The sequence below is a fragment of the Chiloscyllium punctatum genome, chromosome 13, assembly GCF_047496795.1.
Source record: "Chiloscyllium punctatum isolate Juve2018m chromosome 13, sChiPun1.3, whole genome shotgun sequence".
Lineage (NCBI taxonomy): Eukaryota > Metazoa > Chordata > Chondrichthyes > Orectolobiformes > Hemiscylliidae > Chiloscyllium > Chiloscyllium punctatum.
Window position 1 is genome coordinate 63,500,620 of NC_092751.1, and position 18,091 is coordinate 63,518,710.

Consider the following 18,091-nt stretch of genomic DNA (forward strand, 5'->3'; position numbering starts at 1 on the left):
CTTCTTAAATATATATCAACAAGGAGATTTACACTCTCCTCAGTTTAGGGCAGTGACTCTGTGCTGGCTGTTTAAATATATATAACCAGGAGATTTACACTCGCCTCAGTTTATGGCACTGAGTCTGTGCTGTTTGGTTAAATATATATAACCATGAGTTATACACTCTCCTCAGTTTAGGGCACAGACCCTGTGCTGGCTGGTTAAATTTATTTTACCAGGAGATTTACACTCACCTCAGTTTCGGGAACTGACTCTGCGCTGACTGGTTGAATATATATGACCAGGAGATTTACACTCGCCTCAGTTGATGGCACTGAGTCTGTGCTGTTTTGTTAAATTTATATTACCAGGAGATTTATAGTCTCCTCAGTTTCGGTCAGTGACTCTGTGCTGGCTGCTAAAATATATATAACCAGGAGATTTACCCTCTCCTCTGTTTATGGCACTGAGGCTGTGCTGGCTGGGAAAATATATATAGCCAGGAGATTTACACACTCCTCAGTTTAGGGCACTGAGTCTGCGCTGGCTGGTTAAATTTAGATAACCAGTGAGATTTACACTCTACTCAGTTTAGGGCACTGACACTGTGTTGGCTTCTTAAATATATATAAACATGGGATTTACATTCTCCTCAGTTTCGAGCACTGAGTCTGTGCTGGACGGTTAAATTTATACAACCAGGGAGATTTACACTCTCCTCAGTTTAGGGCACTGAATCTGTGCTTGCTGGTTAAATCTGTATAACCAGTGAGAGTTACACTCACCTCAGTTTATAGCACTGACTCTGTGCTGGCTGGTTAAATATATGAAACCAGGAGATTTACACACTCCTCAGTTTATGGCACTGACTCTGTGCGGGCTAGTTAAATATATATAACCAGGGAGATTTACACTCTACTCAGTTTAGGGCACTGACACTGTGTTGGCTTCTTAAATATATATAACCATGAGATTTACACTCTCCTCAGTTTAGGGCACAGACCCTGTGCTGGCTGGTTAAATTTATTTCACCAGGAAATTTACACTCTCCTCAGTTTCGAGCACTGAGTCTGTGCTGGATGGTTCAATTTATACAACCAAGGAGATTTACACTCTCCTCAGTTTAGGTCACTGAGTCTGTGCTGGACGGTTAAATTTATACAACCAGGGAGATTTACACTCTCCTCAGTTTAGGGCACTGAATCTGTGCTGGCTGGTAAAATATACAGAACCAGGAGATTTACACTCTCCTCAATTTCGGGCACTGACTCTGTGGTGGCTGGTTAAATATATATTACCAGGAGATTTCCACTCTCCTCAGTTTAGGGCACTGACTCTGTGCTGGCTGGTTAAATATATTTAATCAGGAGAATTACCCTCTCCTCAGTTTAGGGCACTGACTCTCTGCTGGCTGGACAATTATATATAACCAGGAGATTTACACTCTCCTCAGTTTAGGGCACAGACTCTGTGCTGGCTGGTTAAATATATATAAACAGAAGATTTACACTCTCCTCAGTTTAGGGAACTGACTCTGTGCTGGCTGGTTAAATATATATAACCAGGAGATTTACCCTCTCCTCAGTTTATGACACTGAGTCTGTGCTGGCTGTTTAAATACATATAACAAAAAGATTTACACTCTCCTCAGTTTAGGGCACTAAGTCTGCGCTGGCTGGTTAAATTTATATAACCAGGGAGATTTACACTCTCCTCTGTTTAGAGCACTGACTCTGTGCTGGCTGGTTAAATTTATGTAACCAGGAGATTTTCCCTCTCCTCAGTTTATGGCACTGAGTCTGTGCTGTCTGGTGAAATATATATAACCAGGAGATTTACACTCTCCTCAGTTTCGGGCACTGACTCTTTGCTGGGTGGTTAAATATATATAACCAGGAGATTTACACTCTCCTCAGTTTAGGGCACTGACTCTGTGCTGGCTGGTTAAATAAATGTAAAACCAGGAGATTTACACTCTCCCTAGTTCAGGGCACTGACTCTGTGCAGGCTGGTTAAATATATATAAACAGAAGATTTACACTTTCCTCAGGTTAGGGAACTTACTCTGTGCTGGCTGGTTGAATATATAAAACCAGGAGATTTACACTTCCCGCAGTTTATGGCACTGACTCTGTGCTGGCTAGTAAAATATATATAACGAGGAGATTTACCCTCTCCTCAGTTTATGACACTGAGTCTGTGCTGCCTGTTTAAATATATAGAACCAGGAGATTTACACTCTCCTCTGTTTAGGGCATTGACTCTGTGCTGGCTGGTTAAATTTATGTAACCAGGATATTTACACTCTCCTCAGTTTAGGGCACTGAGGCTGTGCTGGCTGGAAAAATATCAAGAGCCAAGAGATTTATACACTCCTCAGTTCAGGGCACTGAGTCTGCGCTGGCTGGTTAAATTTATATGACCAGTGAGATTTACACTCTCCTCAGTTTAGGGCAGTGACTCTGTGCTGGCTGTTTAAATATATATAACCAGGAGATTTACACTCGCCTCAGTTTATGGCACTGAGTCTGTGCTGTCTGGTTAAATATATATAGCCAGGAGATTTAGACTCTCCTCAGTTTAGGGCACTGAATCTGTGCTGGCTGGTAAAATATATGTAACCAGGAGATTTACACTCTCCTCAATTTCGGGCACAGACACTGTGGTGGCTGGTTAAATATATATAACCAGGAGATTTACACTCTCTTCAGTTTAGGGCACTGAGTCTGTGCTGGCTGGTTAAATTTATATAACCAGGCAGATTTACACTCTCCTCAGTTTAGGGCACTGACACTGTGTTGGCTTCTTAAATATATATCAACAAGGAGATTTACACACTCCTCAGTTTAGGGCAGTGACTCTGTTCTGGCTGGTTAAATATATATAACCAGGAGATTTACACTCTCCTCAGTTTCGGGCACTGACTCTCTGCTGGCTGGATAATTATATATAACCAGGAGATTTACACTCTCCTCAGTTTAGGGCACAGACTCTGTGCTGGCTGGTTAAATTTATATAACCAGGAGATTTACACTCTCCTCTGTTTAGGGCATTGACTCTGTGCTGGCTGGTTAAATTTATATAACCAGGAGATTTACACTCTCCTCAGTTTAGGGCACTGACTCTGTGCTGGCTGGTAAAATATATATAACGAGGAGATTTACCCTCTTCTCAGTTTAGGGCACTGAGGCTGTGCTGGCTGGAAAAATATCAAGAGCCAAGAGATTTATACACTCCTCAGTTTCGGGCACTGAGTCTGCGCTGGCTGGTTAAATTTATATGACCGGTGAGATTTACACTCTCCTCTTTTTACAGTCCTGACTCTGTACTGGCTGGTTAAATATATATTACCAGGAGATTTACACTCTCCTCAATTTCGGGCACAGACACTGTGGTGGCTGGTTAAATATATATAACCAGGAGATTTACACTCTCTTCAGTTTAGGGCACTGAGTCTGTGCTGGCTGGTGAAATTTTTCTAACCAGGCAGATTTACCCTCTCCTCAGTTTACGGCACTGATTCTGTGCTGGCTGGTTAATTTTATGTAACCAGGAGATTTACACTCTCCTCAGTTTAGGGCACTGAGTCTGTGCTGGCTGGTTAAATTTAGATAACCAGTGAGATTTACACTCTCCTCTTTTTACAGTCCTGACTCTGTACTGGCTGGTTAAATATATATTACCAGGAGATTTACACTCTCCTCAATTTCGGGCACAGACACTGTGGTGGCTGGTTAAATATATATAACCAGGAGATTTACACTCTCTTCAGTTTAGGGCACTGAGTCTGTGCTGGATGGTGAAATTTTTCTAACCAGGCAGATTTACACTCTCCTCAGTTTAGGGCACTGACACTGTGTTGGCTTCTTAAATATATATCAACAAGGAGATTTACACACTCCTCAGTTTAGGGCAGTGACTCTGTGCTGGCTGTTTAAATATATATAACCAGGAGATTTACACTCGCCTCAGTTTCGGGAACTGACTCTGCGCTGACTGGTTGAATATATATGACCAGGAGATTTACACTCGCCTCAGTTGATGGTACTGAGTCTGTGCTGTTTTGTTAAATTTATATTACCAGGAGATTTATAGTCTCCTCAGTTTCGGTCAGTGACTCTGTGCTGGCTGCTAAAATATATATAACCAGGAGATTTACCCTCTCCTCAGTTTATGGCACTGAGGCTGTGCTGGCTGGGAAAATATATATAGCCAGGAGATTTACACACTCCTCAGTTTAGGGCACTGAGTCTGCGCTGGCTGGTTAAATTTAGATAACCAGTGAGATTTACACTCTACTCAGTTTAGGGCACTGACACTGTGTTGGCTTCTTAAATATATATAAACATGGGATTTACATTCTCCTCAGTTTCGAGCACTGAGTCTGTGCCGGACGGTTAAATTTATACAACCAGGGAGATTTACACTCTCCTCAGTTTAGGGCACTGAATCTGTGCTTGCTGGTTAAATCTGTATAACCAGTGAGAGTTACACTCACCTCAGTTTATAGCACTGACTCTGTGCTGGCTGGTTAAATATATGAAACCAGGAGATTTACGCACTCCTCAGTTTATGGCACTGACTCTGTGCGGGCTAGTTAAATATATATAACCAGGGAGATTTACACTCTACTCAGTTTAGGGCACTGACACTGTGTTGGCTTCTTAAATATATATAACCATGAGTTTTACACTCTCCTCAGTTTAGGGCACAGACCCTGTGCTGGCTGGTTAAATTTATTTCACCAGGAAATTTACACTCTCCTCAGTTTCGAGCACTGAGTCTGTGCTGGATGGTTCAATTTATACAACCAAGGAGATTTACACTCTCCTCAGTTTAGGTCACTGAGTCTGTGCTGGCTGGTTAAATAAGTGTAAAACCAGGAGATTTACACTCTCCCTAGTTCAGGGCACTGACTCTGTGCAGGCTGGTTAAATATATATAAACAGAAGATTTACACTTTCCTCAGGTTAGGGAACTTACTCTGTGCTGGCTGGTTGAATATATAAAACCAGGAGATTTACACTTCCCGCAGTTTATGGCACTGACTCTGTGCTGGCTAGTAAAATATATATAACGAGGAGATTTACCCTCTCCTCAGTTTATGACACTGAGTCTGTGCTGCCTGTTTAAATATATAGAACCAGGAGATTTACACTCTCCTCTGTTTAGGGCATTGACTCTGTGCTGGCTGGTTAAATTTATGTAACCAGGAGATTTACACTCTCCTCAGTTTAGGGCACTGAGGCTGTGCTGGCTGGAAAAATATCAAGAGCCAAGAGATTTATACACTCCTCAGTTCAGGGCACTGAGTCTGCGCTGGCTGGTTAAATTTATATGACCAGTGAGATTTACACTCTCCTCAGTTTACGGCACTGAGTCTGTGCTGGCTGGTTAAATTTAGATAACCAGTGAGATTTACACTCTCCTCTTTTTACAGTCCTGACTCTGTACTGGCTGGTTAAATATATACAACCAGGAGATTTAGACTCTCCTCAGTTTCTGGCACTGAGTCTGTGCTGTCTGGTTAAATATATATAGCCAGGAGATTTAGACTCTCCTCAGTTTAGGGCACTGAATCTGTGCTGGCTGGTAAAATATATGTAACCAGGAGATTTACACTCTCCTCAATTTCGGGCACAGACACTGTGGTGGCTGGTTAAATATATATAACCAGGAGATTTACACTCTCTTCAGTTTAGGGCACTGAGTCTGTGCTGGCTGGTTAAATTTATATAACCAGGCAGATTTACACTCTCCTCAGTTTAGGGCACTGACACTGTGTTGGCTTCTTAAATATATATCAACAAGGAGATTTACACACTCCTCAGTTTAGGGCAGTGACTCTGTTCTGGCTGGTTAAATATATATAACCAGGAGATTTACACTCTCCTCAGTTTCGGGCACTGACTCTCTGCTGGCTGGATAATTATATATAACCAGGAGATTTACACTCTCCTCAGTTTAGGGCACAGACTCTGTGCTGGCTGGTTAAATATATATAACCAGAAGATTTACACTCTCCTCAGTTTAGGGAACTGACTCTGTGCTGGCTGTTTAAATATATATAACCAGGAGATTTACACTCGCCTCAGTTTATGGCACTGAGTCTGTGCTGTTTGGTTAAATATATATAACCAGGAGATTTACACTCTGCAGTTTATGGCACTGACTCTGTGCTGGCTGGATAAATATATATAAACAGAAGATTTACACTCTCCTCAGTTTATGGCACTGAGTCTGTGCTGTCTGGTGCAATATATATAACCAGGAGATTTACACTCTCCTCAGTTTAGGGCACTGACACTTTGCTGGGTGGTTAAATATATATAACCAGGAGATTTACACTCTCTGCAGTTTATGGCACTGACTCTGTGCTGGCTGGTTAAATATATATAAACAGAAGACTTACACTCTCCTCAGTTTAGGGAACTGACTCTGTGCTGGCTGGTAAAATATATATAACGAGGAGATTTACCCTCTTCTCAGTTTCGGGCACAGAGTCTGCGCTGGCTGGTTAAATTTATATGACCAGTGAGATTTACACTCTCCTCAGTTTACGGCACTGAGTCTGTGCTGGCTGGTTAATTTTATGTAACCAGTGAGATTTACACTCTCCTCTTTTTACAGTCCTGACTCTGTACTGGCTGGTTAAATATATATTACCAGGAGATTTACCCTCTCCTCAGTTTTTAGATTAGATTAGATTAGATTACTTACAGTGTGGAAACAGGCCCTTCGGCCCAACAAGTCCACACCGCCCCGCCGAAGCGCAACCCACCCATACCCCTACATCTACCCCTTACCTAACACTACCGGCAATTTAGTATGACCAATTCACCTGACCTGCACATCTTTGGAGTGTGGGAGGAAACCGGAGCACCCGGAGGAAACCCACGCAGACACGGGGAGAATGTGCAAACTCCACACAGAGAGTCGCCTGAGGTGGGAATTGAACCCGGGTCTCTGGCGCTGTGAGGCAGCAGTGCTAACCACTGTGCCACCGTGCCGCCCACCTCAGTTTATGGCACTGAGTCTGTGATGTCTGGTTAAATATATATCGCTAGGAGATTTAGACTCTCCTCAGTTTAGGGCACTGTATCTGTGCTGGCTGGTAAAATATATGTAACCAGGAGATTTACACTCTCCTCAATTTCGGGCACAGACACTGTGGTGGCTGGTTAAATATATATAACCAGGAGATTTACACTCTCTTCAGTTTAGGGCACTGAGTCTGTGCTGGCTGGTTAAATTTATGTAACCAGGAGATTTTCCCTCTCCTCAGTTTATGGCACTAAGTCTGTGCTGTCTGGTGAAATATATATAACCAGGAGATTTACACTCTCCTCAGTTTAGGGCACTGACTCTTTGCTGGGTGGTTAAATATATATAACCAGGAGATTTACACTCTCCTCAGTTTAGGGCACTGACTCTGTGCTGGCTGGTTAAATAAATGTAAAACCAGGAGATTTACACTCTCCCTAGTTCAGGGCACTGACTCTGTGCAGGCTGGTTAAATATATATAAACAGAAGATTTACACTTTCCTCAGGTTAGGGAACTTACTCTGTGCTGGCTGGTTGAATATATAAAACCAGGAGATTTACACTTCCCGCAGTTTATGGCACTGACTCTGTGCTGGCTAGTAAAATATATATAACGAGGAGATTGACCCTCTCCTCAGTTTATGACACTGAGTCTGTGCTGCCTGTTTAAATATATAGAACCAGGAGATTTACACTCTCCTCTGTTTAGGGCATTGACTCTGTGCTGGCTGGTTAAATTTATGTAACCAGGAGATTTACACTCTCCTCAGTTTAGGGCACTGAGGCTGTGCTGGCTGGAAAAATATCAAGAGCCAAGAGATTTATACACTCCTCAGTTTAGGGCACTGAGTCTGCGCTGGCTGGTTAAATTTATATGACCAGTGAGATTTACACTCTCCTCAGTTTACGGCACTGAGTCTGTGCTGGCTGGTTAATTTTATGTAACCAGGAGATTTACACTCTCCTCAGTTTAGGGCACTGAGTCTGTGCTAGCTGGTTAAATTTAGATAACCAGTGAGATTTACACTCTCCTCTTTTTACAGTCCTGACTCTGTACTGGCTGGTTAAATATATATTACCAGGAGATTTAGACTCTCCTCAGTTTCTGGCACTGAGTCTGTGCTGTCTGGTTAAATATATATAGCCAGGAGATTTAGACTCTCCTCAGTTTAGGGCACTGAATCTGTGCTGGCTGGTAAAATATATGTAACCAGGAGATTTACACTCTCCTCAATTTCGGGCACAGACACTGTGGTGGCTGGTTAAATATATATAACCAGGAGATTTACACTCTCTTCAGTTTAGGGCACTGAGTCTGTGTTGGCTTCTTAAATATATATCAACAAGGAGATTTACACACTCCTCAGTTTAGGGCAGTGACTCTGTTCTGGCTGGTTAAATATATATAACCAGGAGATTTACACTCTCCTCAGTTTCGGGCATTGACTCTCTGCTGGCTGGATAATTATATATAACCAGGAGATTTACACTCTCCTCAGTTTAGGGCACAGACTCTGTGCTGGCTGGTTAAATATATATAAACAGAAGATTTACACTCTCCTCAGTTTATGGCACTGAGTCTGTGCTGTCTGGTGCAATATATATAACCAGGAGATTTACAGTCTCCTCAGTTTAGGGCATGACACTTTGCTGGGTGGTTAAATATATATAACCAGGAGATTTACACTCTCTGCAGTTTATGGCACTGACTCTGTGCTGGCTGGTTAAATATATATAAACAGAAGATTTACACTCTCCTCAGTTTATGGCACTGAGTCTGTGCTGTCTGGTGAAATATATATAACCAGGAGATTTACACACTCCTCAGTTTAGGGCACTGACACTTTGCTGGGTGGTTAAATATATATAACCAGGAGATTTAGATAACCAGTGAGATTTACACTCTACTCAGTTTAGGGCACTGACACTGTGTTGGCTTCTTAAATATATATAAACATGGGATTTACTTTCTCCTCAGTTTCGAGCACTGAGTCTGTGCTGGACGGTTAAATTTATACAACCAGGGAGATTTACACTCTCCTCAGTTTAGGGCACTGAATCTGTGCTTGCTGGTTAAATCTGTATAACCAGTGAGAGTTACACTCACCTCAGTTTATAGCACTGACTCTGTGCTGGCTGGTTAAATATATGAAACCAGGAGATTTACACACTCCTCAGTTTATGGCACTGACTCTGTGCGGGCTAGTTAAATATATATAACCAGGGAGATTTACACTCTACTCAGTTTAGGGCACTGACACTGTGTTGGCTTCTTAAATATATATAACCATGAGTTTTACACTCTCCTCAGTTTAGGGCACGGACCCTGTGCTGGCTGGTTAAATTTATTTCACCAGGAAATTTACACTCTCCTCAGTTTCGAGCACTGAGTCTGTGCTGGATGGTTCAATTTATACAACCAAGGAGATTTACACTCTCCTCAGTTTAGGGCACTGAATCTGTGCTGGCTGGTAAAATATACAGAACCAGGAGATTTACACTCTCCTCAATTTCGGGCACTGACTCTGTGGTGGCTGGTTAAATATATATTACCAGGAGATTTCCACTCTCCTCAGTTTAGGGCACTGACTCTGTGCTGGCTGGTTAAATATATTTAATCAGGAGAATTACCTTCTCCTCATTTTAGGGCACTGACTCTCTGCTGGCTGGACAATTATATATAACCAGGAGATTTACACTCTCCTCAGTTTAGGGCACAGACTCTGTGCTGGCTGGTTAAATATATATAACCAAGAGATTTACACTCTCCTCAGTTTAGAGTACTAACTCTGCGCTGGCTGGATAAATATACGTAACCAAGAGATTTACACTCTCCTCAGTTTAGGGCACTTACTGTGAGCTGGCTGGTTAAATATATATCACCAGGAGATTTACACTCTCCTCAGTTTAGGGCACTGACTGTGCCGACTGGTTAAATTTATACAACCTGGGAGATTTACCCTCTCCTCAGTTTCGCGCACTAACTCTGCGCTGGCTGGTTAAATATATCCAACAAGGAGGTTTCCATTCTCCTCAGTTTAGGGCACTGACTCTCTGCTGGCTGGTAAAATTTATCTCAACAGGGAGATTTACACTCTCCTCAGTTTAGGGCACTGACTCTGTGCTGGCTGGACAATTATATATGACCAGGAGATTTACAGTCTCCTCAGTTTCGGGCACAGACTCTGTGCTGGCTGGTTAAATATATATAACCAGAAGATTTACACTCTCCTCAGTTTAGGGAACGGACTCTGTGCTGGATGGTTAAATATATATAACCAAGAGATTTACACTCGCCTCAGTTTATGGCACTGAGTCTGTGCTGGCTAGGAAAATATATATAACGAGGAGATTTACCCTCTCCTCAGTTTATGACACTGACTCTGTGTTGGCTGGTTAAATATATATAACCAAGAGATTTACACTATCCTCAGTTTATGGAACTGACTCTGTGCTGGCTGGTTAAATTTATATAACCCGGAGATTTACACTCTCCTCAGTTTCGGGCACTGACTCTCTGCTGGCTGGATAATTATATATAACCAGGAGATTTACACTCTCCTCAGTTTAGGGCACAGACTCTGTGCTGGCTGGTTAAATATATAAAACCTGTTGATTTACACTCTCCGCAGTTTATGGCACTGACTCTGTGCTGGCTTTTTAAATTTATTTTACCAGAAGATTTACACTCTCCTCAGTTTAAGGAACTGACTATGTGCTGTCTGGTTAAATAATATATAACCAGGACATTTACACTCTCCACAGTGTAGGGCAGTGACTCTGTGCTGGCTTGTTAACTTGAAATAATCAGGAGATTTACACTCTCCTCAGTTTCGGGGAGTGACTCTGTGCTGGCTGTTTAAATATATATATAACCAGGAGATTTACCCTCTCCTCAGTTTATGGCACTGAGTCTGAGCTGTCAGGTTAAATATATATAACCAGGAGATTTACATTCTCCTCATTTTAGGGCACTGACTCTTTGCTGGGTGGTTAAATATATATAACCAGGAGAGAAACACTCTCCTTAGTTTAGGGCACTTAGTCTGCGCTGGCTGGTTAAATTTATATAACCAGGGAGATTTACACTCTCCTCTGTTTAGGGCATTGACTCTGTGCTGGCTGGTTAAATTTATGTAACCAGAAGATTTACACTCTCCTCAGTTTAGGGAACTGACTCTGTGCTGGCTGGTTAAATATATATAACCAGGAGATTTACACTCTCCTCAGTTTGGGGCACTGACTCTGTGCTGGCTGGTTAAATATATATAACCAGGAGAGAAACACTCTCCTCAGTTTAGGGCACTTAGTCTGCGCTGGCTGGTTAAATTTATATAACCAGGGAGATTTACACTCTCCTCTGTTTAGGGCATTGACTCTGTGCTGGCTGGTTAAATTTATGTAACCAGAAGATTTACACTCTCCTCAGTTTAGGGAACTGACTCTGTGCTGGCTGGTTAAATATATATAACCAGGAGATTTACACTCTCCTCAGTTTAGGGAACTGAGTCTGCGCTGGCTGGTTAAATTTATATAACCAGGAGATTTCCACCCTCCTCAGTTTAGGGCACTGACTCTGTGCTGGCTGGTTAAATATATGTAACCAGGAGATGTACACTCACATCAGTTTAGGGCACAGACACTATTTTGGCTTGTTAAATTTCTATAACCAGGAGATTTACACTCTCCTCAGTTTAGGGCACTGACACTATGTTGGCTTGTTAAATATATATAACCAGGAGATTTACACTCTCTGCAGTTTATGGCACTGACTCTTTGCTGGGTGGTGAAATATATATAACGAGGAGATGTACCCTCTCCTCAGTTTAGGGTACTGACTCTGTGCTGGCTGGTTAAATATATTTAAACAGGAGAATTACCCTCTCCTCAGTTTCGGGCACTGACTCTCTGCTGGCTGAACAATTATATATGACCAGGAGATTTACAGTCTCCTCAGTTTCGGGCACAGACTCTGTGCTGGCTGGTTAAATATATATAAATAGAAGATTTACACTCACATCAGTTTAGGGCACAGACACTATTTTGGCTTGTTAAATATATATAACCAGGAGATTTACACTCTCCTCAGTTTAGGGCACTGACACTATGTTGGCTTGTTAAATATATATAACCAGGAGATTTACACTCTCCGCAGTTTATGGCACTGACTCTTTGCTGGGTGGTGAAATATATATAACGAGGAGATGTACCCTCTCCTCAGTTTAGGGTACTGACTCTGTGCTGGCTGGTTAAATATATTTAATCAGGAGAATTACCCTCTCCTCAGTTTCGGGCACTGACTCTCTGCTGGCTGGACAATTATATATAACCAGGAGATTTACAGTCTCCTCAGTTTAGGGAACGGACTCTGTGCTGGATGGTTAAATATATATAACCAAGAGATTTACACACGCCTCAGTTTATGGCACTGAGTCTGTGCTGGCTTGGAAAATATATATAACGAGGAGATTTACCCTCTCCTCAGTTTATGACACTGACTCTGTGCTGGCTGGTTAAATATATTTAATCAGGAGAATTACCCTCTCCTCATTTTAGGGCACTGACTCTCTGCTGGCTGGACAATTATATATAACCAGGAGATTTACACTCTCCTCAGTTTAGGGCACAGACTCTGTGCTGGCTGGTTAAATATATATAAACAGAAGATTTACACTCTCCTCAGTTTAGGGAACTGACTCTGTGCTGGCTGGTTAAATATATATAACCAGGAGATTTACCCTCTCCTCAGTTTATGACACTGAGTCTGTGCTGGCTGTTTAAATACATACAACCAAAAGATTTACACTCTCCTCAGTTTAGGGCACTAAGTCTGCGCTGGCTGGTTAAATTTATATAACCAGGGAGATTTACACTCTCCTCTGTTTAGGGCACTGACTCTGTGCTGGCTGGTTAAATTTATGTAACCAGGAGATTTTCCCTCTCCTCAGTTTATGGCACTGAGTCTGTGCTGTCTGATGAAATATATATAACCAGGAGATTTACACTCTCCTCAGTTTAGGGCACTGACTCTTTGCTGGGTGGTTAAATATATATAACCAAGAGATTTACACTCTCCTCAGTTTAGAGTACTAACTCTGCGCTGGCTGGATAAATATACGTAACCAAGAGATTTACACTCTCCTCAGTTTAGGGCACTTACTGTGAGCTGGCTGGTTAAATATATATCACCAGGAGATTTACACTCTCCTCAGTTTAGGGCACTGACTGTGCCGACTGGTTAAATTTATACAACCTGGGAGATTTACCCTCTCCTCAGTTTCGCGCACTAACTCTGCGCTGGCTGGTTAAATATATCCAACAAGGAGGTTTCCATTCTCCTCAGTTTAGGGCACTGACTCTCTGCTGGCTGGTAAAATTTATCTCACCAGGGAGATTTACACTCTCCCCAGTTTAGGGCACTGACTCTGTGCTGGCTGGTAAAATTTATCTCACCAGGGAGATTTACACTCTCCTCAGTTTAGGGCACTGACTCTGTGCTGGCTGGTTAAATATATAAAACCTGGAGATTTATACTCTCCACAGTTTATGGCACTGGCTCTGTGCTGGCTGGTTAAATATAGATAACAAAGAGATTTACACTCTCCTCAGTTGAGGGAAGTGACTCTGTACTGGCTGTTTAAATATATATAACCAGGAGATTTACCCTCTCCTCAGTTTATGGTACTGAGTCTTTGATGGGTGGTTAAATATATATAACCAGGAGATTTACACTCTCCTCAGTTTAGGGCACTGAGTCTGTGCTGGCTGGTTAAATATATGTAAAACCAGGAGATTTACACTGTCCTCAGATGAGGGAACTGACTCTATGCTGGCTGGTTGAATATACATAACCAGGAGATTTACAATCTCCTCAGTTTCGGGAACTGACTCTGTGCTGGCTGGTTGAATAGATATAACCAGGAGATTTACACTCTCCTTATTTTAGGGCACTGAGTCTGTGCTGGCTGGCTAAATTTATATAACCAGGGAGATTTACACTCTCCTCAGTTTAGAGCACTGACTCTGTGCTGGCTGGTTAAATGTATATAACTCGGAGATTTACCCTCTTCTCAGTTTATGGCACTGAGTCTGTGCTGGCTGGTTAAATATACATAACCAGGATATTTCTTCTCTCCTCAGTTTAGGGCACTGCGTCTGTTCTGGCTGGTTAAATTTCTGTAACCAGGGGATTTACACTCTCCTCAGATAAGGGCACTGACTCTCTGCTGGCTGGTTAATTATATATAACCAGGAGATTTACACTCTACTCATTTTAGGGCACTGACACTGTGTTGGCTTCTTAAATATATATAACCAGGAGATTTACACTCTCCTCAATTTCGGGCACTGACTCTGTGGTGGCTGGTTAAATATATATTACCAGGAGATTTCCACTCTCCTCAGTTTAGGGCACTGACTCTGTGCTGGCGGTTTGAAAATATATAACCAGGAGATTTACACTCTCCTCTGTTTAGGGAACTGACTCTGTGCTGGCTGGTTAAATATATTTAATGTGGAGAATTACCCTCTCCTCAGTTGATGGCACTGATGTGTGCTGGCTGGTTAAATTTATATAACCAGGGAGATTTACGCTCTCCTCAGTTTCGGACACTGACTGCGTGCTGGCTGGTTAAATATATAGAACCAAGAGATTTACACTCTCCTCAGTTTAGAGTACTTACTCTGCGCTGGCTGGGTAAATATACGTAACCAAGAGATTTACCCTGTCCTCAGTTTAGGGTACTGACTGTGAGCTGGCTGGTTAAATACATATCACCAGGAAATTTACACTCTCCTCAGTATAGGGCACTGAGTCTGTGTTGGCTGGTAAAATCTATCTCACCAGGGAGATTTACACTCTCCTCAGTTTAGGGCACTGACTCTGTGCTGGCTGGTTGAATATACAAAACCAGGAGATATACACTTCCCGCAGTTTATGGCACTGACTCTGTGCTGGCTAGTAAAATATATACAACGAGGAGATTTACCCTCTCCTCAGTTTAGGGCACTGACTCTGTGCTGGCTGGTTAAATATATAAAACCTGTTGATTTACACTCTCCGCAGTTTATGGCACTGACTCTGTGCTGGCTTTTTAAATTTATTTTACCAGAAGATTTACACTCTCCTCAGTTTCAGGAACTGACTCTGTGCTGGCTGGTTAAATATATATAACCAGGAGATTTACACTCTCCTCAGTTTAGGGCACTGACTCTGTGCTGGCTGGTTAAATATATATAACCAGGAGATTTACACTCTCCTCAGTTTAGGGCACTGACTCTGTGCTGGCTGGTTAAATATATATAACCAGAAGATTTACACTCTCCTCAGTTTTGGGCACTGAGTCTGCGCTGGCTGGTTAAATTTATATAACCAGGAGATTTCCACACTCCTCAGTTTAGGGCACTGACTCTGTGCTGGCTGGTTAAATATATGTAACCAGGAGATGTACACTCACATCAGTTTAGGGCACAGACACTATTTTGGCTTGTTAAATATATATAACCAGGAGATTTACACTCTCCTCAGTTTAGGGCACTGACACTATGTTGGCTTGTTAAATATATATAACCAGGAGATTTACACTCTCCGCAGTTTATGGCACTGACTCTTTGCTGGGTGGTGAAATATATATAACGAGGAGATGTACCCTCTCCTCAGTTTAGGGTACTGACTCTGTGCTGGCTGGTTAAATATATTTAATCAGGAGAATTACCCTCTCCTCAGTTTCGGGCACTGACTCTCTGCTGGCTGGACAATTATATATGACCAGGAGATTTACACTCTCCTCAGTTTAGGGCACTGACACTATGTTGGCTTGTTAAATATATATAACCAGGAGATTTACACTCTCCGCAGTTTATGGCACTGACTCTTTGCTGGGTGGTGAAATATATATAACGAGGAGATTTACCCTCTCCTCAGTTTATGACACTGACTCTGTGCTGGCTGGTTAAATATATTTAATCAGGAGAATTACCCTCTCCTCAGTTTCGGGCACTGACTCTCTGCTGGCTGGACAATTACATATGACCAGGAGATTTACAGTCTCCTCAGTTTCGGGCACAGACTCTGTGCTGGCTGGTTAAATATATATAGCCAGAAGATTTACACTCTCCTCAGTTTAGGGAACGGACTCTGTGCTGGATGGTTAAATATATATAACCAAGAGATTTACACACGCCTCAGTTTATGGCACTGAGTCTGTGCTGGCTAGGAAAATATATATAACGAGGAGATTTACCCTCTCCTCAGTTTATGACACTGACTCTGTGTTGGCTGGTTAAATATATATAACCAGGAGATTTACACTATCCTCAGTTTATGGAACTGACTCTGCGCTGGCTGGTTAAATTTATATAACCCGGAGATTTACACTCTCCTCAGTTTAGGGCACTGACTCTGTGCTGGCTGGTTAAATATATATAACCAGAAGATTTACACGCTCCTCAGTTTAGGTCACTGAGTCTGTGCTGGCTGGTTAAATTTATATAACCAGGAGATTTACACTTTCCTCAGTTTACGGCACTGACTCTGTGTTGGCTGGTTAAATATATATAACCAGGAGATTTACACTCTCCCCAGTTGATGGAACTGACTCTGTTCTGGCTGGTTAATTATATATAACCAGGAGATTTACACTCTCCTCAGTTTAGGGCACTGACTATTTCCTGTGTGGTTAAATATATATAACCAGGAGATTTACACTCTCCTCAGTTTCGGGAACTGACTCTGTGCTGGCAGGTTGAATGTATATCACCAGGAGATTTACACTCTCCGCAGTTTATGGCACTGAGTCTGCGATGGCTGGTTCAATATATATAACCAGGAGATTTACACTCTCCTCAGTTTTGGGCACTGAGTCTGTGCTGGCTGGCTAAATTTATATAACCATTGAGATTTACTCTCTCCTCAGTTTATGGCACTGAGTCTGTGCTGGCTGGTTAACTTTATTTCACCAGGAAATTTACACTCTCCTCAGTTTCGGGTACTGACTCTGTGCTGGCTGGTTAAATATATTTAATCAGGAGAATTACCCTCTCCTCAGTTTATGACACTGAGTCTGAGCTGTCTGGTTCAATATATATAACCAGGAGATTTACACTCTCCTCAGTTTAGGGCACTAACTCTGCGCTGGCAGGTTAAATATATATAACCAGGAGATTTTTCCTCTCCTCAGTTTATGGCACTGAGTCTGTTGTGTCAGGTTAAATATATATAACCAGGAGATTTACATTCTCCTCATTTTAGGGCACTGACTCTTTGCTGGGTGGTTAAATATATATAACCAGGAGATATACACTCTCCTCAGTTTAGTGCACTTAGTCTGCGCTGGCTGGTTAAATATATATAACCAGAAGATTTACACTCTCCTCAGTTTAGGGCACTGAGTCTGCGCTGGCTGGTTTAATTTATATAACCCGGAGATTCACACTCTCCTTATTTTAGGGCACTGAGTCTGTGCTGGCTAGCTAAATTTATATAACCGGTGAGATTTCCCTCTCCTCAGTTTATGACACTCTCCTCAACACAGAGTTCGTGCCCAAAACAGAGGAGAGTGTAAATCTCCTGGTCATATATATTTAACCAGCCAGCGCAGACTGAGGAGAATGTAAGTCTGCGCTGGCTGGTTAAATATATATGACCAGGAGATTTACACTCTCCTCTGTTTTGGGCACTAACTCTGTGTTGGCTCGTTAAATATATGTTATCAGGTGATTTACACTCTCCTCAGTTGAGGGCACTGACTCTGTGCTGTCTGGTTAAATATATAAAACCTGGAGATTTACACTCTCCGCAGTTTATGGCACTGACTCTGTGCTGGCTTGTTAACTTTAAATGACCAGGAGATTTACACTCCCCTCAGTTTCGGGGAGTGAGTCTGTGCTGGCTGTTTAAATATATATAACCAGGAGATTTACACTCTCCTCACTTTATGGCACTGAGTCTGTGCTATTTGGTTAAATGTATATAACCAGGATATTTACACTCTCGTCAGTTTAGGGCACTGACTCTTTGCTGTCTGGTTAAATATATATAACCAGGAGATTTACACTCTCGTCTGT